Below are 21636 nucleotides of genomic sequence, written 5' to 3' on the forward strand. Positions count from 1 at the left end.
TATAAAGAAACGAAGAGTCGGCCAGTCAACATACCTTATGTATCGCTAAAGAACGCAAAGTATCATTTTAGGGAAGATACTTAAAAAATCTAAAAGTACTTATTACAACAACGAGGTCAGCCTCAAACTTGGACCATCACGTTAAGCGATTTCGGACAGTGCTAGATTCCATCAAATCATCTGGGCTAACTCTGAAGCCGTAGAAATAACGCTCCCCTTACGAAGAACTTCGGTTCCCGGCTAAAGTCACGAGCAAATCGAGAGTCAATGGTGATCCGCAGAAACCATGTGTGATTGCAAAATATCCGGCGCCCGTCGACAAGAAGTCCGTACGCCGGATTCTTAGCCTGTGTGCTTAGTATAGGTAGCGTGTCAAAAAACTTCTCTCGCATTGCCGCCCCTCTTACTCTTGTAATGAAATCCGACGTTGAATTTTAATGGGGAAGACTGTAAGTCAATGCATTTGAGGAATTGAAAGGACACCAGCAGCCACTCACAATACTCGCACACTTAGACGAAGACGCGGATACCGAAATAAACGCCAAAGCAAGCAGCGTAGGCCTTCGACGCTTTCCTAGTCCTGAGGAAACGTGAACTAGACAGGAACATTACTTGCTCTGGCCAGTCTTTGTGAAAATCGGAATCAAGATATTCAACAATGGAAAAGAAATACTTTGCCATAATGTGGGCTACCATGAGATTTCACCTTTATCTATGTGGCAGGTCGTTCAAAGCCGTAAGCGACTATCATGCATTGTGTTGGCCAGCCAATTAGGACCCTTCAGGACGCCTACCATCTTGAAGCTCCCTACTGCAATTCGACGTCACCTTGATATACAGGTCCCGACGAAAGTACTCTGTTGCCTACTTTCTCTGCCGCACTACTATCGAGCAGCCACCGCAAGATGCGACAATGACGATTTCCTAGGAACACCAAGTTCGGAGTACTTCGCGGAATGGCATTGAGCAGACCCGGATTTAAGAAGCCTTGTCGAGTTAGGGGAAGCGAAGACTGACTTTGTTCGAAGGATGCTTCAGCATGGGTTGTCTACGTTTTCACTGCAAAGCGACTTCATCGTAAAGAAAACCTCGCCAGTCTGCACCAAAAGCTTTCTGTTTGTGCTTTGAGCACTGCGGTTTGAGGTTCAATAGACAGTTTTAGTTTAGCGTACGTAACTATAGCGTACGCTATACGCTATGATATAGCGTACGCTAAGCAGCGCACGTTTTCTACAGGTTTTGTTGGCCGGTGATATCTTCGGATCTCAGAGGCCATATGCCGTCGTTGCGGCTATTTCGCGCCTGTAGCGATAGGTGGCGCTGACATCTCGAACGTTTCTTTCGTTAGGCTTCGACTCGTTCGAAACGAGAAGCGATCTGGAAAACACCACGAGGTTATCCATAATACTCTGTCGTCGAAGCGGCCTGAGACTAAGCGAAAGCCCTTTACACAGTGAGTTGCTACGAACGAAGTGCATTTCACAAAAGCAACGCCAAATTCAGTTCGAAGCGGGCAGCCGGGACCGCCGCCATGTTTCCCGCAAACTCCGCAAGCCCCGCAAAAACGCTAACGCTAACTCGTTTGCGTTGCGTACGCCCGCTATACCCGCTACTTAGCTTAGCGTTCAGCGCATGCGCAGTGACGACCCGCTATTTTTTAGCGTACGCAATGTTATAGCGTACGCTATACTAAAACTGTCTAATAACATCGTCGCCGCTCGCGACCTGAAGTAGTCCATGTTGTGCATCTTAAGCGTTCCTACCAAGCATAGCCAACTCTGTGACGTTTCATTTTTATTGGGATAGCAATTATACTGACACTACAGGCGGATTTCTTCCGTCGGCGTCACCGTGAGGTTCCGTATGGGTGAAAGCGTGTGAGGGTAAGCCAGCGAAGGCGGTTCAATCTCGCGTGAGCTAGCGAGGAACGTGGCCCGGATGCGTGCCCTCTCCTGTGGCGGGCGAGGCAGCGGGGTGAGGCGAGGGAGGGGCGTTCTTCTGCGGTGGCTGCCACGGTGCCTCGATGTCCTCCTCGCCCGGTGCTCCATACAGAGCGGACATAACCGCGGCGTCTACCACAGCGCTGGCCACGTGAATCGCGGACGCTGTAGTAGACGCCTTTGGCGGACGCTGTAGGGGCGCGTTGCCGGCGCTCGTATGTCTTGAAAGCGGTACGAAACGTGCCTGGAGTGCGGGCCTGCGTGGTGTTCATCTTCAAAGCGACGTGCGATGTTTGCAGAGAGCGCGTAGTGCCGTTAGCTTAGTATGCGCTGTGCTTTCGACGTTTCGTAGAAGTTGAAGCGACAGATCCACGGAGGTCAATCGGCTCGCGGCTGCTGCCACGATTGCCAACTCAGGCGTTTTCAGAGTTTCCGCTGTCATAAAGTGATGTGTGTTCATGTTTTGCTGTGGGCGCGTGACTCCGTGCTGGTTAATTTAGTTAAAACACGTTGACGGGTTATTTGGTTTGAATTCATGATAGAATGTGTAAGCACGACTGAACAGGGACGTAGAAAGAAGCAGACACACAAAGACAGCACTGTCTCCGTGTGTGCGCTTCTTTCTACGTCCTCGTTGAGTCACGCTTACGCATTCCATCATTGTTAATTAGTATATGAATGTTTACAAGTTTATGCGGCCGATAAAACTACTACCCTCACTTAGTACAGCTATCTAGTTTGCTATCGCAATTGGTGCTTAGCCTTTATGGCGTAACTGCGCCTTTTTTTCTGTGTGTTATTACGTGTGCTTTAATTTTTGCTCTCGCGTTTCTTGCATCGGGATGATGCTTTTTAAGAGGGCTGGGGGCGTTGACGCGCGCACCTAATTATCCATTTTCTGGGGACTGCATTGGGTACTTACTCTATTCTATCTGTTCTGTATGTTCTCGACGAACTTTATGTGTTCCGATTTTAAGCGGAACAGTAATTGTGCAGTTGTTTCCGAGAGGTACACCGGGACTGGCTTTCACGCTGGAACATTCGTCGAGTCAGATAAAAAAGCCGCTACGCTTGGCCCGCAGGTGAGGTTTGGCGATCGCCGACTGTGCTCGCCGCTGTCGTTGTGCTTTTAGTGTAACTTGTTTCGCTTGGCACAAGCTCGCTCAGTAAAGAGCTAACGTTCCGAAGTCCCGCTTTTGACAGTGTATTATTCTACGCTGTCCCGACGAGGTCATAATAAGCAAAAAGCGCAACGTTCTACTCTTTTGCTTAGTACACAGCACACTTGCCTGGAGCGGTCGAGTGACCGGCGTCGGACAGCGCCAGCATCCACAGCTGCTACTTCGTGACATATCTTTGTCTTATTGCTCATGCAACCAACGTACTACATGACCACGTGTGGTCTCATTGTGGCGTGGGCCTGGGCATTTTCCTTTTTTTTAGAAGATGGCGGCGAACTAGGTCTACTGACCACTCTAGACTTACTGACTGAGACTGAACATAGATTTCTCTAACCTTCTCCCTTGTAGATTTCAGAAAGCCTTGAATTGATAATGTTCAACAAGATAGTCAGGTATACCTAGAACAATTCGCAGCGAATATGAACATTTAGAGAAACTAACGGATTACATGCCTTTGAAAACACGGTTTCTTTGAAGTTCAGAAAGGTAGTGTCGTAAATAACGCCCCAATAATATTTCAAGCAGCATGCACTAAGGTTCCAGAAAATATTCTGTGGTTTACCGATTACTCCCATCCTTGCTGAGGAATGACAACACCATACTTGCCGGTTGTAGTTTTCAAAGATAACTGTGTGGTGTGCATAATCCTAAGAAGAAAGAAGTTAAACCTCACGGGGCTCAAACCGCCCTTGGATAAACGCAGATGGTGAGTTGACTTATTCTGAGGCCAACACAAATAAAAATGGTAATCGTAAGCAGAATAATTCTATTGGTAGTGACTAACTTCAAAGCTTTCTGTGTTGTTCCATGCCCACTGGTCACGAGATTCAACCTTCTTTAGGATGGCCTTAAAGGAATGGAGACTCTGGTTTGGCTGCAGAAGGCGCCAGATAACACGAAGGCCAAAACAAGAATCACAAGCACATTATTATCGTATCAATAGGCTTCTTATCCTTAGCGTTCTCTCGTGCCGTGCCAAACCACCTAGGCCGACAATAAAGTTTGCACGCGAATGACACGCAGCGAACAAAGGTGTCTGCTAAAAAGACTTTATTTGTGAATAATACAGAAGGGTTACGTAAAAAAGGAAATGATTCTGGAGCGATGTATGAATTTTGCACTCTTAAGCACTGTCAAATACGGCTAAAACACCTTATCGCAAGAGAAAGGAAGCCGAATTACGACCGCTTCAATCTAGTTTGCGATGCGTTTGATTTCTGAGGAACAAGCGATTACTTCAGAATGCAGGAAGTCCTACTGCAATGATGTACGCACTGCAGCCGCCCTTTGAGAAGGTTTGGGGGCTCTGGGCTGCGAAGCGATTCTTCATGATGTGCCTCGCCGAGAGCGCAGAGACAGCCGATGGCAGCACTCACAGTGCAATTAGTCTTTCAAGTGAAGTAGCACCTGTACAAGGACGGCTTATCGAGGATGGTCCCGAGATGTGCCGCGAGCTCGTCAGGCTGCTTCATCGTGGCCGAGCTGACAGCCGATTTCGCCGACGGACTCACGGAGACGCTGGACGACGGGAGTACGACGGGCACCGGATCTTGATCAAATGCTTCGCATATCAGATAGAGCGCACTCTTGCAACGCTCTGGCGCCTCGGTGATAGTAGTAAAATGACAGCTTTCGGCGATGTAGCAAACGCTGTCCTTGGTCGACCCGCACTGGGTGTAGCCGCATGCCGTGAGTACGTTGAAGCGCACGACAGGTTTCCTGCTCATATAGCCGTCCTTGGCTAATTTCATTACGTTTCTTGGCGATCTTTTCTAATCCCTTCCCCTCGCTGTTACCGATCATACATGCGGCGGCTATCCTGAATTTCGGCGATGGGGAGACAACCTCGGCCTTGTCACAGACTTCAGTGAGGGACACATCGTCGGATAGGTTGCCGAACTGCCACTTCTGGTACGGGACGATGACGTCCATGTCGTTCTTGCACGCCACACTGGCATTGAAACGTTGGGACACCGCGGAAATGCTGTCGTGGGAATCCGGTCGCAACCTCTCGCTTCTGCGAGATAACGCCCACAACTGCTAATCGCATCGGTTGCCGGATAGATTGAAAGAAGTCTCGTCATTACCGTATGATACGACTGTATCGTTTTCGGTGGTACGATTGGGCTGCGCAGTCACTTTGCGTGTGGGTACATTCCCGATATTTGAAGTGTCATTTCGGATACTGAGCATATGTTCAAGATAATCGCTATGTTCTGTTACATTTCTAGATGACGTTGAATTCACAGACGTACAGATGTGATGCAAGTTCCTTGGATCCAGCGAGTCTTTGGCGTGGCACGAAGACCACGCAGTCGTAAGCTTGGAACTTCCAGCGCTGATGTTGGCTGGCCGTAGTACGCCCGCAGGGACAGCTGCAAGGGCTATAAGGGTACTGATCCCAGCAACAGCTAGCGATATAATTAAAACACTTCTCCCGATGCAGCGTACGATGCGATCATTCTTGATCATGTGTCCTAATACCATCCCCAGAAAAGATTGGCGTACCATGTGTTGCATGTGCAATTCAGAGGTAAGCACGCATGGTTCTTCACGCAGTTCAGGATCCATGCTCTCGTTCTAGGTGGTGATGTTTGGTTTCTTTGCCAGGAATCCCGCTGCAAAAGAAAAAAAAACGAGCGCAAAATTTTTAGACTAACAAAGACTACAAGAATGTCGGCACAAAAATAACGCGAAAGTGGTGGAGAGTATCAAATAGAATCAAATTCGGGCTATAATATGGCTATAATACATATTACAGAGCGAAAAAATCATTTGCGTAGAGAAAGTTCAGAATCGTCACTGATCTTAATTGACGAAGTTGATTTCCACGCACTGCATACGTCCAAACACTAATATTTTGAACGCACCGTGACTGACCTCGACAATGCTTGCCTTTTCTACTGACGAACGTAGGCTGGGCAGCCCTTTTATACATGTGCTAGTAATGCGAGTCATGCGCACAATCGTGGCAGTTGGCTCTTGAAAGGCCGGAACGGTGTTACTGTGGCGTTCCAGCGTTAGTCCAGAATGTGCCTCCCTAAAATGCACAATCATATTAGTGTATTCAAACTATAGGCGTCATTTTGATACCACCATATTCTCAGTTCATAGAGCAGTTGCCACGCAACTGTACATTATTTTTTTTACTATCATATGTTTTTTTTGCTCGTTTCCGCCTCATTCGGATATCATCGTTTTTGCATTTAAATTTACTACGTGGCAGAACTCCAACAAGGGGACGACACTTTATCTCTCGCAAGAACATATTATCCTCCGCAATCAGTGTCCGTGGTATATCATTCAGCTGGACTGATATAATGCTTCTCACAGATCGAGGGCGAAACCTTGCAATGGTAATCCAGCGTTCACGAGTTGTAAAAGGCACAGGATGCCATGATTTGCAGAGGTCTGCGCACACAAGCCAAGGTCGATCCATATAGTTCGTAAAACTTGGAAGCAAAAGCATACCTGATAGCTCTTGCTTGAGACATGTTATTATCATCACATTGCGACTGAACGGCGCGCAGTGCAGTTGGCGACAAACACTAAAATATTATGAACCTATGTGGTAAAAATCTTCAAAGCCTTTTAAGCAAAAAATATGAAGCCAAATAATGTAACTATTCGCTATGTGAAAATTCTGGCGTCCTAGAAAAGCGAGTGCACGTGTTCTTCACTTTGCGATTTAAAAGTTGTTTCAACAAGAACAAACAACAAATTTCGCGGGATTGAATCCCGGCCACGGCGGCCGCATTTACATGGGGGCCAAGTGCGAAAACACCCGCGTACTTAGATTTAGGTGCACGTTAAAGAACCCTAGGTGGCCAAAATTTCCGGAGTCCTGCACTACGGCGTGCCTCATAATCAGAAAGGGGTTTTGGCACGTAAAACCCCATAATTTAATGACTACGCTCGCATTTCGTGACAGCGGCACACAGTCGCAAGAACTTGAGGAAATACCGGAGTTCTGGAAGCTTCAGGTGCACTAGATTATTCAGTAATATGGGCGGCTATATAGTTCTACCTTACATCAGAGAAAACTGCACTCCTCAGAGCTCAAGGGCAGCCGCGCCGTTATAGTTGAGCAAATTAGGCGCAATCACGCCGTGTCTTCACACTTCGAGCATACTCCGACAGCCCAATGATAGACTTCTGAAACGTAACCACACTCGGAAGAGGAAACTTGCTTCTGCGAAGTGGGTAGCGAGTATTTCAAGGCAAATGTTAAATTCATGCCTGTTTCATTCATGAATATTACTTACGTGACGCAAAACAGTTTTTATTTCAACGCGAGGAAAGAAAACCGAAATTTGGGCTACTGTTCTGCGCAGTTGTGCGGGTACAAAATAAACTACAGCCGAAGCCGTCAATAGCAAGACGCCATTCTGCGGTTGCGTTGCATCATGCCCGAGTACACTGTCGTTGAGTGGTTCTGAAAGCGCTGCGTTAGGTGCGACTGCAACCAGGTGTTGCGGCAAGTTACGATGGGAACTACTTTCCGTGCTGTGTGATTGCGACGAGGAGGACTGCCGCCTGCAGTCCTCCTCCAAGGAAAATATTGACAGTACAGAAGCCTGGGAGGCCTTGCTCCAGAGCGAGGCTGAAGACGACCAGCGTCGAGCAATCCGCCTGGCCGTTGAGGCCGTGAAGACTCGCCGTGCTCAACGCGTGGTGACCGCTTCGTCCTCCCCCCCTACCTACGTGTAAGCTGAGAGGCGGGCACCCCAGCTCGGTGGAACAATAATGTTTTCAATCAACCAATCAATGCCGCCTGCAGTGTGTCGTCGATTTCGTCTTTGCCGACATCGAGCAAGTGCAGCTTGCCGGCCCGTCACAAGCACCTGAAGTGTTGCGGTTTGCACTGCGTCTTTCATTGTGATATGAGAGATCGCAACGCACAGAAACGACCAGATGCATACAAAAGAATACGAACGGGGAGCCACCTGTTTCATATTTCTCTTAATGTCTCAGCTAAGCATATCTGCTTTTGTTCAGAGTTTACAAATGGCGCGTACTCGGCCCTTCCAGTATGGCTACATTTCGCGCCACGTTTCTCTTGGCAGTTCACAGACGTTTATTAGGCATGCGTGCGCGTATGTTTGTGAAAGTACTACTGGCAGACTGAAGCCTCAGGAAAATATGTAAAAATATAGCAAAGCTGTATTGCCATTCTATTGCTGTATTGTATAAAATATAGCAAAGCTTTATTGCTGTATCGCATCGAAACATTTGTAGAATATTTTATTGTATTTACACTTCAAGTGCTCCGTAACTTGAAGTGTAAATACAATACTAGCACCAGTGGGACTTTCGCTGGCGAAGACAGGTCGTCGAAAACATTGAACACAGCTTATGTATTTTCGAGATTTACTAGCGCTGTAGTTATATTACCGCGAATAATAAAAGCGCTACAATGATGTGTGGAGTGTCGGGTGATGTGGCAGCACAGATATTTTCGTAGCGGTAAGGCGGCTGCATGCACAGGCATACGGAACGCTTTAAAAGCGCTAAAATAACAAATTTACCGTGCGTTTGGCTGCAAATCGGTAACGCATTAGCTCACAGTCTAAGCCGATATTTAATGTATTATTTTTTACGTAATCTTTATTTTCACTGTTGTAGATATTTAAAAGTGTGAATTTGCTGCAACCTTTATATAGTAAATTCTACTAGGGTTACAAAAGATGTGTGTGTTATGTGATGAATTTGTAATATTGCTACTGGGTTTTCTGTTTTGTGGCTAGTAATTTATGAAAAAGGTGTCCTTTTATTTGTAGTCTTATGTTAGTGCGTATATTTGGCAAGCAGAAATGAGTTCATTGCAAAGTTGCACCTCCAAGTGAGCTGCATGTGAACCGAAGTTAATCCGGTCTTCGCTATTTTAATGTGCGTATAACAATTTTAAGCATATACAGCTGTAGTTGGCTTACTCGCCTTAGCACAGTGTGTAAAACTACAATGCTATTTATTATTTACCTGCTTCCATGCAGAAATACATTTTATCATGTACAACAAACTGACAGCATTGTATGAAATGAAGTGTGGTGTATTTTCCTACTGATTTGATAAAGGGAATTTCATCTGCCATATATCAGAGACTAGCTTCTTGTACGAAGCAGTGCGTTATCTCCTCAGCTACTCCTGTTGTCCTGTGCATTTTTGTAATTTTGAAATGTATCTTTTTTAGGTATTCAGGAAATGGCAACAGCCGCAGGAAGTCGCCATCTTATTCAGCACGTTATGGGTGAGGCAAATCGTAGCAGCCATTTTCGCACATCTCATTAGCATATGATGCTATTTTTTGTAATTTTTGTGTCCACTTTCCTGTTCTTTATTCATTTTAGTATTATTGTGCAAAGGGTAATACTTTTACATCGATACAGAGTAATTGCCCAAAGACGAGACATGGCTGGAGGAGACAACACCCACAAGCCCCCTTTGTTCGTATCTCGATGCTAGACAGTTACTGTGTCATTATCTACGAACAAGCCCAAGTTCCTCATCAGCTACATTTACAAATTCTCCGTTATTACACTTTCATTGACACAACATTGAAAGTGCATAGGTACAAAGGAAGACAGAGACTTCCAATGATGAAGAGCCGTAGAACAAGGAGCATCGCTGGAGCCAATGTTTCAGCAAATAGAAGGAGAGGAGTTTTCATGTCAAAACGTTGGCTCCAGTGACATTTCTTGTTCTATCACTATTTACCGTTAAAAGAAAGCATTATTGCTCTTGCTGAAGTATTATGCCTTATGGAATAAACATTAGCGGGGTGAAGTGCCAGGAGTGTCAACATTCTTGTGTATTCTAATGCTAGAGCGAAAGCCAGAAAAACATGATGTAGATAACCACATTGTTATTTTTTACTACCCAGTTGGCCAGCTTCATTCCCAGCTTGCGCTTTCTTGCAATAATGACTATTGGAATTCGGTAATTGAATTAGCTTGGGCATTTACTTATGTTACGAGGTGTTGAACTTGTATTAGCCAGCTTAAAGTTTTGCATGTAAAAATATACAATGACATTTTAAGATGGCAGGCTTGCAGTTGACTAGCAGACCACTTGATGGTATGCGCTCAGGTTTCAACCGAGCTTCCATGCACAGATCGGTTGCACATTAGTTTTTGTCATTACTTGGATTTTCAGAAACAAGTACCGTTTTTTTTGTCGGAGTTCTATTTGTGTTGTAGGACCTAACTGTTTACCTTTATTTGTATTGGTAGCCATGTTGCACAGACAGCGCAATTTTTATTGTAAATCGTGACGTAGTAGAACTAATAACATTTGTGCAAATCTGTTGCAGGTACACTCTGGTGGCTCCTGCCCCTGCGTCCTACCACCACCGTGTCCCGTTTACGTCCTCTAAGGAGTTGGCAGCCTTAGTGATCATCGCAAGCAGGCTGACAGCCGATTGAAAGATTCAGGAAAAACATGTAATTAAGCGGCGTCTTTTTCAGTGAAGTAGCTTGTAGCCACTCAGCTATGAAAGAATTAACTTCGAATTAGTTTAGACTCCCTGCTATTGGTGCAGGGATGCTCACGTCGATGCATTTTGTCTTAGCCGCCAAGAGGCGAAGTGGATTGTGGATTAGACGAAACACGATGCAAATTTTGAAACTAGTGGGAGACCACTTGTAAAATTTTTTTTGTTGCTTGACACAAAAGCTGCTTTCATAAAGCTTTACGTAAAAACAATACAATGTACTCTTATGCATGATATTTGGCATAAATTTACTAGGACTGCCTCAATGGTAAGTATGCCGATAAACGTACACCAAAACAGACTTTTTTTGCAAGTTCAGCCTCACCTCTGTGAACTGCGGCATAATTTATCTTTCTAAAACCAGTTTTTGCACACAGCACAAGTCGTAAACACGTGGATTAGATACATTTGCAGCTTTTGCTGTAAGCCAGTTCTGTGAAAAAAAAATGGGCCATTTTGTCCATTTTTAATGGCCCATAATATACTGAGCAGTGGCTAATAAGCAGTTAAATTTTTGGTGTAAGGCCTCTGTTCATCATCCTGAAAAATTTGGCCCTCATAATGAACCAACCAGTTTTTGGCTATGCCTTTTGTGAAACAGTTTGGCGCCTCACACAAAATTCACTTAGTACTTATGGCACTAAAAATTTTTTGCCTTAAGTGTTTTGTGAAATTACCATTTGTCCTATATTGAAGCGCCTCCCCATTTTCAAAAAGAAATTCTAGGTGGTCGTGTGCCAGGTTTTGACAGCTGGCATGGAATAGCCTAATTACACAAATAGGGAGGGCGATGTACACTTGATTTTATGCTAGGTTACTATTATTGATCCAATAAAGACAAAATGAAGCATTCTATTCTATAAGCAGTTCTTCATACTCATTTACACTTTTGCACATTTATATACCTTGAGTCTGGTGACTTGTGTCTGTTTTCATTATCTGCTATGTGCAGACGGTAAACTTCAGATTTGCCCTATGTTGAAGAATGTTTTGGTGCTTATAGATATGGATCTGTGTTTTTCAGGTTGCCTCGAAATTTTACCCAAGCCATGCCACTCACTCGGGCCAGGCCTCTTGCAAACGATGTATAACCAGGCTCAATGCATCAGTGTCGAGTGAGCCCGGAGATCAAGGCAACCTGCTGTGCAACTAGCGTGTAACCTTTGGTGACCCCTCTCCAAGGTCCACCTATTTCACAGCTTTACCTCAGCTCCCATCTATCCAAACAGCATCAGCAGCTGTGGTCACTTATCGAGCCATGGACGAATTTCATTTCATTTCATTTATTGAAGCCTTAAAGGCCCGGAGGCATTACATAAGGCGGGGGCAAACAGTATGAGGAACTCTTCATCACGCTAAAAAGGGAAAAGAGGGAGAAAAGATAGTCGAAAAATAGAAAAGGAAACAACGCTCAGGAGGGAACCCAGCAAGCAGTACTATCATCAAAATCACTGTAAAGAAACCATAATATACAGCAAAATACATACTACATAAATACTATTAAAACATATTATGCGTGGGAACGAATCACTATCAATTAATTACTTAAAAGGGGTCAATGAGCAAACGCATTTGAGGCGAACCAGGGAACAATGTTGGGGTGGAGTGATTTGAAGAGACATTCTATTTGTCTCTTCAAATTCTTAGCAAATACCTGTGTTATTATAATTCATATGTATCTTTAGTACCTAGTTTTTAATAGTTCCTTCCTCTTAGAATGTTCACCATCGACTCCTGCTGTTATAATGTATATCTATCTCTATTCCCCAGTTTTCTTAGTTCTTTTGTGCGTGTGTATGTAATTCATGGGTTCCTAATTCTTGTTATATGGAAGCCTAAACTGCGAACTTACGGCATTTTGTCTTCCTTTAATAATCTACAGCACTGCAAAGTGTTCATTAAATGCAACCTAACACAGGCTCTGGCGCAGGATAAATTTAAGAGCAATACAGAGTAGTTATTTCAAGCACCCATTATTTATCAAAAATCAAGAATATAGGAGCACAAAAAATAAAATATTAAACTATACAAACATGGACTCCCCCCATAAGTCTGGTAATAATGTGACTTCCTTTCACTGCAAAGATACCAGTGGTACACGCATACTAGGTTTGAGACATGAAAGCTGGGATGCCGTTGACATTTCTCAGTGCCTATTTGCCACACTGACAAATGTCAAAGGCATCGCAGGTTTCATGCACACGCTGGTTGTGTTACACCTCTTGAGTGTTGCATTTCTCAAACACAAAGGTTTACAGCAGTGCTTTAAATGGCAAATGTATTTCTTAATTTTCAGAATTTACTAGTGCAAGAGTAACGGTACAGATCATGTAAAAATAATTTTACAGACTATGTCCATGAATGCACGCTTCTGATGATATAGCAGCGACATGTGGTCATGGGATGAATGCCTTTATTTCAGATTTAAATATTGGCTTCCAAGCCTGGGTTAGTCTTCTACACTGAGTATTCTAGGTCAAAGTTCATTTACTAGGGAAAAGTGAATTAAACTAGGAATTATAAACATCAAAAGACCTTGTTCGGCATAATAATGTGACAATCAGGAAGATTTTTTGCGAATTCATTTCCAAATTCATGAGGACATATTTTATGACCGGTTTCATTATTGCGAGAACAAATATTTGTTTGTTGTCATACTAGAGTTGGCTCCCCCATTTGCATATCACCCCTTTACAGGCTAAAAATGCAGTGTATTAATAGGCTGTTTTGGTTTTGTGCACTCGATGTTAAGGATGCAAAAGGTGACAGAATAGAATGCGAAAATGACTAAGGAATGCAAGCAGAGCGTGGGGGGTTTTAGGCAGATGTGTGCGTGTGTTATTTATAAAACTGTGGTATGCTTGAAGGCATTCGATAAAACTATGGCAGAAAACACTGGCACCCACTTATTAAGGAGAAATGCTCCTCGAAACAGCCTTTTTTAATTATTTGTAATAGAGATTTGAATATGCAGCCATTCATAGAGTGTTTTATGTAGATATGAATTGTCATTGATTTTTATGTCGCTGCTGTTTCTTAGTTATGCCCTACACAGTGGCAAAATATTTTGTTGGGCACATGTGTATAAACTTTTGACAAATAGCTTCATGCTGTATCTTATTTAGCTAGCTGTATACCGCAAAGTGGCGATACCCATTCAAACAGCTTGTGCAGTTACCGGAACTATGCGAAAAAATATTAGGCCTCCTTGAATAATTTTTAGATCGCAATTTCACGTAGATATCAGCATTCTGCGTATCTTGAACAGTGCAGCATGCCAAATTTCGTTAGTATAGACAACTATAAGTGCACAAAGTTATTCTCATGCTATTGTGAGAAAACATTATTGAAGTATACTCAATAATGTTTTTGCACAATAACATGAAAAGTATGCAAGAGTTGTAGACAGGCCTGCCTGCCTGCCTACTAATCTTGCAATCTTCTAGTAACTTTACATGCTGTTGGAATAGATATCGACATTTTGCAGTGTACAAAGAGCTGAGTTAGCTAGAGCACACTGCTTTTTGTGCAATTTTATTGCACCAGAAATTGCCCGCAAACATTACTATGTATTTTGCCGTTGGGTCGGACATAACGCAAGAAGCAGATAAAAACTAATGACCTATATGAAATATGCATGAAGAACTCTACAATTGGCTCTCTTTTCAAATCTCTAATACAAATAATAAAATATTTTGAGTAAGATTCAATCAACAGAACGTGCCCCTTGCTATAGTGACCTACAACATAGCGACACAAAGTTGAAGGCAAGTCCTCTGGTCGAATAAACTATGGGCTGTCTTCCCAGGGGCTGCTGTTAAACACTGAAATTTCCTGCATTTGCCAGAAGTGCAATACTAAAATGTTTGTGAATGTCCCATCGGTTTTGACACACTAACAGAAAAAAGAACAGTTGTATGTAATGCAGAATTGACTAAAACCTTTGTTCGACATTTATATTTTGACTCCATATCATTGTTTTGTGTCTTGTACTGAGTGTATCAGCAGTGACTGCCGCTAAAAATTGAACATAACTGCTTCATGACATTGCGACAATTTTCGCTAACAGAAATTAATAGCAGTAACAGGCATTAGAATTGCAGTACTCAATAACGTTTACTTTGTAAGAACTCAGAGTAGCACCAGTTCTAAGATACGCATCCCCAAAAAGCAACGGTCACATAGCTTTATCTTCCAAACACAGTGGGCACCCAGTGGGCACCCAACTTATAAATATCTGTTCTGGCTTTCTACCCTGCTCTCTTGTTTTCTTTACCTAGCATTGGTGCATTGGCCTGTCTGAACCTGCAGAAATGTAGCAAAGTGGCTAAAGTTAAATATCAACAATATAATAAAGATACAAAGCAAGTATATAAGTTGCAATGGTCCTGCATAGCCAGTTTCAATTAGAATTTGAAAAAGAATTGACATCCTGCTCTGGTATGAGAGTTGCTTTGGGCACCAAGTGAACTGCGTAGCACCTGTGCTAGAGTACACAACAAAGCAAGAAATCACTCCAGATTGGAGCGGCAGCGGAAAGTTAAGCACATATGTTTTATTTCACGCACCATTAATGTGGCTTATCATTTGCTGCTGTTGTGTCGAAATGCATACATTGGGAAGACGATCCTTTGCGCCAATGATACCTTAGCAGGACACCAAAGAAAGGCAGAAGTCAAGAACAGGTATTCACACTTGGTTGCCCACAGTGTATTATGTGGATGCGTTTCACTGTACAAAAGACTACTGTAGTAGATAATCATAAAGACAAAAGAATTAAAGGAGGTATGTGTCATGTCAACGTTCTGTGACCTCCAGTGTTTACAGAAAAACTTCTTTCCGTACAGTAAACCTCGTTAAATCGTACCCGCCTAAACAGCAGTTTCGGTTTAAAAGTAGTAAAGTCAATTCCCCGACTCAGCGGCCATTGAACATAATGTGTTTTGCATCCGCCTAAAGAGTACCAGCTTATTGCGTACGCATTGGTTAAAACGTAGCGTTTCCACTTTTCGTCGCGCAAACACGGTGGTGCGTCGTTTCCATCGGGCGGCCCGGCAGAACAACAAGCTTCAGAGATTGGAACAACGGCCTCCAAGCGCCCTGTGCGTTAGCGCGTGAAGCCACATCAACATCACCATCATTTCGACGCCGTGCCAGAGACCGTTGTGGTTTCGTGTAAAGCCCCTCAAGGGACTTAAGCGTCGTGCAAGCGAGGACTCGAGTCACGCCGAAGCTCGAATAAATAAGACGCCGGACGCTCAGCATAGAAGAAAAATTAGACACCGTCCGTGCTATCGAACGTGACACAAAGAAGTCGGCGCTGGCACGCGGCATGGATCTGCTGTTGACTACAGTGTGTGGCATTTGGAATGCGAAGAAGTTGCTCGGCATCACTGCTGCGACCGCGAAGAGATGTCGGCTGCGAGGTTCGGCTTTTCGCCATCGTTGCCTCTGCTGCCGAAGTGTCAACTAGCGACAGTGATGAGGACGACACGGAAAGCGACAGCACGGGTGATTCAGGCCCGACAGTGGCAGAAGCTGCGCGTTACGTCAGTCTCATGAATGCAATCGCCGCGATGAGAACAGGGGTGCGATAACATACCAATTCTAAACGAAAATTATTCCGAACTTCAGCACCCGGCAATGAAAAGGGGCCCCGGGACTTCTGCAACACTACTGCGCGCTTGCACGGAGAATACGTAACGCCACCGAGGAATCTGCCATGCGAGTGTTTGCCGAGAAGAGGGGGCTGGCTGAGAAGCTGGCGTGCAGCTTGAGTAAGTTTGAGGCCGCTGTCGTCGCGCTAGGCCACCGCGGCATCAAACGAAAATAACACTTTTGTCGCGCGAAGTGAATAAATACTGCATGTTTTTTTTCTCTTTCATCGCACTCTCTGTGAGTTCTGTTTTCGACAGGTAAGTGGACGATCTCATGCTATTTCCGTTAAACAGTACTACCGTTTAGTACTTACTCTTTCCGAGCTCCGGCCAACTATGGTTTAACGAGGTTTCACTGTATATGTGCCAAGCCGTAGGGAGGCTTTACGTAACTCAGCCATGCTTGCTAAGTTAAAAATCGGAACAAGGAAAATCACACGAACATTGTATGAGTGACTTGGAAATGTGCACATAATGTAACTTATTCATGTATGTGCTGAGGGAAAATCCAGCCAGTACATAATTTACTCTTACAGGATGACTTGTGATGAGTAAAAAAAAGCTTTCCTTACATCTTCCTCTTTGTTTCTTTTGGGTCTTTGTGCGCCATGTGTATTTTTGCGGCTGTGTGCATGCAACTGGATATAGTTTATGTGTTCTGCTTCCTCCCTTGTCCTCATCATTCATCAGCTATCTTTGCCGTAACAAAATACTCCTATCTGTGCTACATATTGTCACGTGGTAGTGACGGTACAGAGAGAACACAGTAGCAGTACTGTGAAAGACAAAACTAGCTTTTATTGGGCGAACCTGTGCCCACAAAACAGGCTACACTTAAAGCACAACGATAGCGGCGGACACAGTCGGCGATCGTCGAAAATCTGATCAGCGGGTCAAGCGCGTCGGCTTTTATAGATCAGTCGTCGAATGTGCAGATTAACGGATGGGACCCGCGTGTCTTCCACAAAGTTCTACACTATTCGTGTCATGCGATGAAATCTGATACCACAAGGTTCGGCGACAACAGACACGCGGATAGAAGCGTCGATAACTTTCCAGAAACGTCGGATACATGCAGGCGCGTCCCTCGCTCTGCGATTACAGTTGTTAAGCGGCGAAACGTAGTTGCCCGATAAAGATAAGTACACGTGTCATTACCCCCCTCTTAAAAAGCATCGACCCGATGCTGCAAACAAACGAAAGTAACAAAGAAAAGCACTCGTAGCAAAGAAAACAACAAACTAAGGAAGTTCATCAGCGTCCGTAAAATGGTTTAAGGCGCACCACGTGGACCACTTCAGATCGTGCGCGGCGCCGCTGTGAGTGCGAAATGCCGTCTGGCACGACCTCATAGTCTAGTGCGCCAATACGTCGGATGACCTTGTAGGGTCCGAAATAGCGTCGTAGCAGCTTCTCACTGAGTCCTCGCCGGCGTATCGGGGTCCATACCCAAACACGGTCGCCGGGCTGGTACTCGACGAAACGTCGTCGGAGGTTGTAGTGTCGGCTGTCGGTACGCTGCTGGGTCTTGATCCGTAGGCGGGCGAGCTGTCGGGCTTCTTCGGCGCGCTGGAGATAGCTAGCGACGTCAACATTCTCTTCGTCAGTGACGTGGGGCAGCATGGCGTCGAGCGTCGTCGTCGGGTTCCTGCCGTAAACCAGCTTAAACGGCGTGATCTGTGTTGTTTCTTGCACCGCCGTGTTGTAAGCGAATGTTACGTACGGCAGGACGGCATCCCAGGTCTTGTGTTCGACGTCGACGTACATCGCTAGCATGTCGGCGAGGGTCTTATTCAGCCGCTCCGTAAGACCATTCGTCTGCGGGTGGTAGGCCGTGGTCCTCCTGTGCCTTGTCTGACTGTATTTCAGAATGGCTTGGGTGAGCTCTGCTGTAAAGGCCGTTCCTCTGTCGGTGATGAGGACTTCTGGGGCGCCATGTCGAAGCAGGATGTTTTCGACAAAGAATTTTGCCACTTCGGCTGCGCTACCTTTCGGCAGTGCTTTAGTTTCAGCGAAGCGGGTAAGGTAGTCTGTCGCCACGACGATCCACTTATTTCCGGTTGTTGACGTCGGAAAGGGTCCCAGCAAGTCCATCCCGATCTGCTGGAATGGTCGGCAAGGAGGCTCGATTGGCTGTAGTAATCCGGCTGGCCTTGTTGGCGGTGTCTTGCGTCGCTGACAGTCTCGGCATGTTCTGACATAACGGGCGACGTCGGCGGTCAGGCGCGGCCAATAATACTTTTCTTGTATCCTCGATAGTGTCCGGGAAAAACCGAGGTGTCCAGCGGTCGGATCGTCATGTAGGGCGTGCAATACTTCTGGACGAAGTCCTGACGGGACAACAAGAAGGTAGTTGGCGCGGACTGGTGAAAAGTTCTTCTTCACGAGGAGATTGTTTTGAAGCGTGAAGGAAGATAATCCGCGCTTAAATGCCCTGGGGACAACGTCGGTGTGCCCTTTCAAATATTCCACCAGGCCTTTTAGCTCCGGGTCTGCCCGTTGCTGTTCAGCGAAGTCTTCCGCGCTTATCATGCAAAGGAAGGCGTCGTCATCTTCGTCATCTTGCGGCGGCGGGTCAATGGGGGCGCGTGATAGGCAATCGGCATCGGAGTGTTTTCGTCCGGACTTGTAGGTTACAGTGATGTCGTATTCTTGTAGTCTGAGGCTCCACCGCGCCAGTCGTCCTGAAGGATCCTTTATACTCGCTAGCCAACACAACGCGTGATGGTCACTGACGACTTTGAATGGCCTGCCATAAAGATAAGGGCGAAATTTAGCTGTAGCCCAAACGATGGCGAGGCATTCCTTTTCGGTCGTAGAATAGTTGCCTTCCGCTTTTGACAGCGACCGGCTAGCGTAAGCTATCACCTGTTCGACCCCGTTTCTCCTCTGGACTAGAACGGCACCGAGGCCTAGGCTACTGGCGTCAGTATGGATTTCTGTATCGGCGTACTCGTCGAAGTGCGCAAGTACAGGCGGCGACTGCATGCGTCGTTTGAGTTCTTCAAATGCGTCGGCCTGCGGCGTTTCTCACTTGAACTCAACATCACATTTAGTTAGACGTGTCAACGGCTCGGCGATGCGTGAAAAGTCCTTGACAAAGCGCCTGTAGTAGGCACACATGCCAAGGAATCTACGCACTGCCTTCTTGTCGGTGGGCTGCGGGAACTTTGCGATGGCAGCTGTTTTCTGGGGGTCGGGGCGTACTCCGGATTTACTGATGACGTGGCCTAGGAACAGAAGCTCGTCGTAAGCGAAGCGGCATTTTTCTGGCTTCAGAGTGAGCCCTGATGACTTGATGGCCTCTAGTACTGTCGTAAGCCGCCTAAGGTGATCGTCGAAATTTTCGGCGAAGACGACGACGTCATCCAAGTAAACAAGGCAGGTCTGCCACTTCAATCCTGCTAACACCGTGTCCATGACGCGCTGGAAAGTTGCAGGTGCCGAGCAGAGTCCGAATGGCATGACCTTGAACTCGTAGAGGCCGTCTGGCGTGATGAAGGCGGTCTTTTCGCGATCTCTCTCGTCGACTTCTATTTGCCAGTAGCCAGACTTGAGATCCATCGACGAGAAGTACTTAGCGTTGCAGAGCCGATCCAATGCGTCGTCTATCCGTGGAAGGGGGTATACGTCCTTCTTGGTGATCTTGTTCAGACGACGATAATCGACGCAGAAACGTAGGGTTCCGTCCTTTTTCTTCACCAGGACAACAGGGGATGCCCACGGGCTTTTCGACGGCTGGATGATGTCGTCGCGCAGCATTTCGTCGACTTGTTCTCTTATAGCTTCGCGTTCTCGCAGCGAAACTCGGTAAGGGCTTTGGCGGAGTGGTCGAGCGTACTCCTCGGTGATTATGCGATGCTTGGCGACTGGTGTTGGTCGAATCCTCGATGTCGTCGAAAAGCAGCCTTTGTATCGTCGGAGCAGACTTCTGAGCTGCTGTTGCTTAATCACTGGGAGACTTGGATTAATGTCGTAGTCTGGTTCGGGAACCATGGTCGTCGGAGTAGATGCGGCGGAATCCGAGAGGACAAACGCATTAGCGGTTTCCACAATTTCCTCGATGTACGCGATCGTCGTGCCCTTGCTGATGTGCTTGAACTCCTGGCTGAAGTTTGTCAGCAACACTTCAGTTTTCCCTCCATGCAGTCGAGCGATCCCTCTTGCGACGCAAATTTCACGGTCTAGCAGGAGACGTTGGTCGCCTTCGATGACACCTTCTACGTCAGCGGGTATTTCGGTGCCGACCGAAATAACAATGCTGGAGCGGGGCGGGATGCTCACTTGGTCTTCGAGCACACTCAAGGCGTGGTGACTACGAGGGCTCTCCAGCGGTATCGCTTTATCTTCCGACAGCGTTATTGACTTCGACTTCAGGTCGATGACTGCGCCGTGTTGGTTCAGGAAGTCCATACCGAGAATGACGTCTCGTGAACACTGTTGGAGGATAACGAAGGTGGCAGGGTAAGTCCGGTCATGAACGGTAATTCTTGCCGTGCAGACTCCAGACGGCGTGATGAGGTGTCCTCCAGCGGTTCGAATTTGAGGGCCTTCCCACGTAGTCTTAACTTTCTTCAACTGGGCGGCGATGTGTCCACTCATGACGGAGTAATCAGCCCCTGTGTCGACTAAGGCAGTGACTGCGTGGCCGTCGAGAAGCACGTCGAGGTCGGTGGTTCTTTGTCTGGCGTTGCAGTTAGGTCGTGGCGTTGGATCACGGCTGCGTCGTGTTGAACTGAAGTTGGAACGTCGCGTCGTCAAGTCGTCGTTCGTCGGTGTAGTCTTGCCTTCCTGACTTCGTCGGGGCGGCGGCGTGTCGTTGTTATGTCGTCGAGATCGTTTCGTCGTCGTCTTCGTCGGCGGCGGAGGATCTTCGTCAGTTCGACGAACAGCAACCGCACCTCCATCGGTTGCTGCTTTTAGTTTTCCGGATATGTGCTCGCTGACCGGCCCCGGGCTGGGCTAGTGTATGGTCGGCGCTGCGGCGACAGGTAGCGTCCTGGTGACGGCGAACGGGATGGCCGTCGAGGGCTCCACTGAGTAGCGGCGAGGTAATCGGCGATGTCACGTGGGCGCTCTCCAAGCTGTGGACGCGGCGCGTTGACGGCGAAACCTCGTAGTCCTATCTCCCGGTACGGACATCGTCGGTAGACGTGACCCGCTTCTCCGCAGTGGTAGCAGAGCGGGCGGTGGTCAGGAGCACGCCAAATGTCCGTCTTCCTCGCGTAGGTGCGCTGGGCGACGGGTGGTCGTGCTGGCGGCGGCGGCGGCGGACGACGAAATTGCGGCGTTACAGGGCCCTGGCGCGGTCGCTGAGGAGGGCCTTGACGGCGTACGACGGCGGCGTAGGTCATCGCTTCGGGTTGGGT

The 21636-nt window shown here is 46.5% G+C and overlaps 1 long non-coding RNA gene across 1 annotated transcript; it reads right to left on the minus strand.

The window, feature by feature from the left end:
• Positions 1-4156: 4156 nt before the first annotated feature.
• On the minus strand, positions 4157-6122 carry LOC135897757 (uncharacterized). The gene is made up of 2 exons (XR_010563137.2): positions 5992-6122; positions 4157-5739 (listed from the first exon to the last, which is right to left on the minus strand). It is a non-coding gene; the product is annotated as an uncharacterized lncRNA (long non-coding RNA).
• Positions 6123-21636: the final 15514 nt, after the last annotated feature.

Source organism: Dermacentor albipictus, chromosome 2, assembly GCF_038994185.2.
Source record: "Dermacentor albipictus isolate Rhodes 1998 colony chromosome 2, USDA_Dalb.pri_finalv2, whole genome shotgun sequence".
NCBI classification, from domain to species: Eukaryota; Metazoa; Arthropoda; class Arachnida; order Ixodida; family Ixodidae; genus Dermacentor; species Dermacentor albipictus.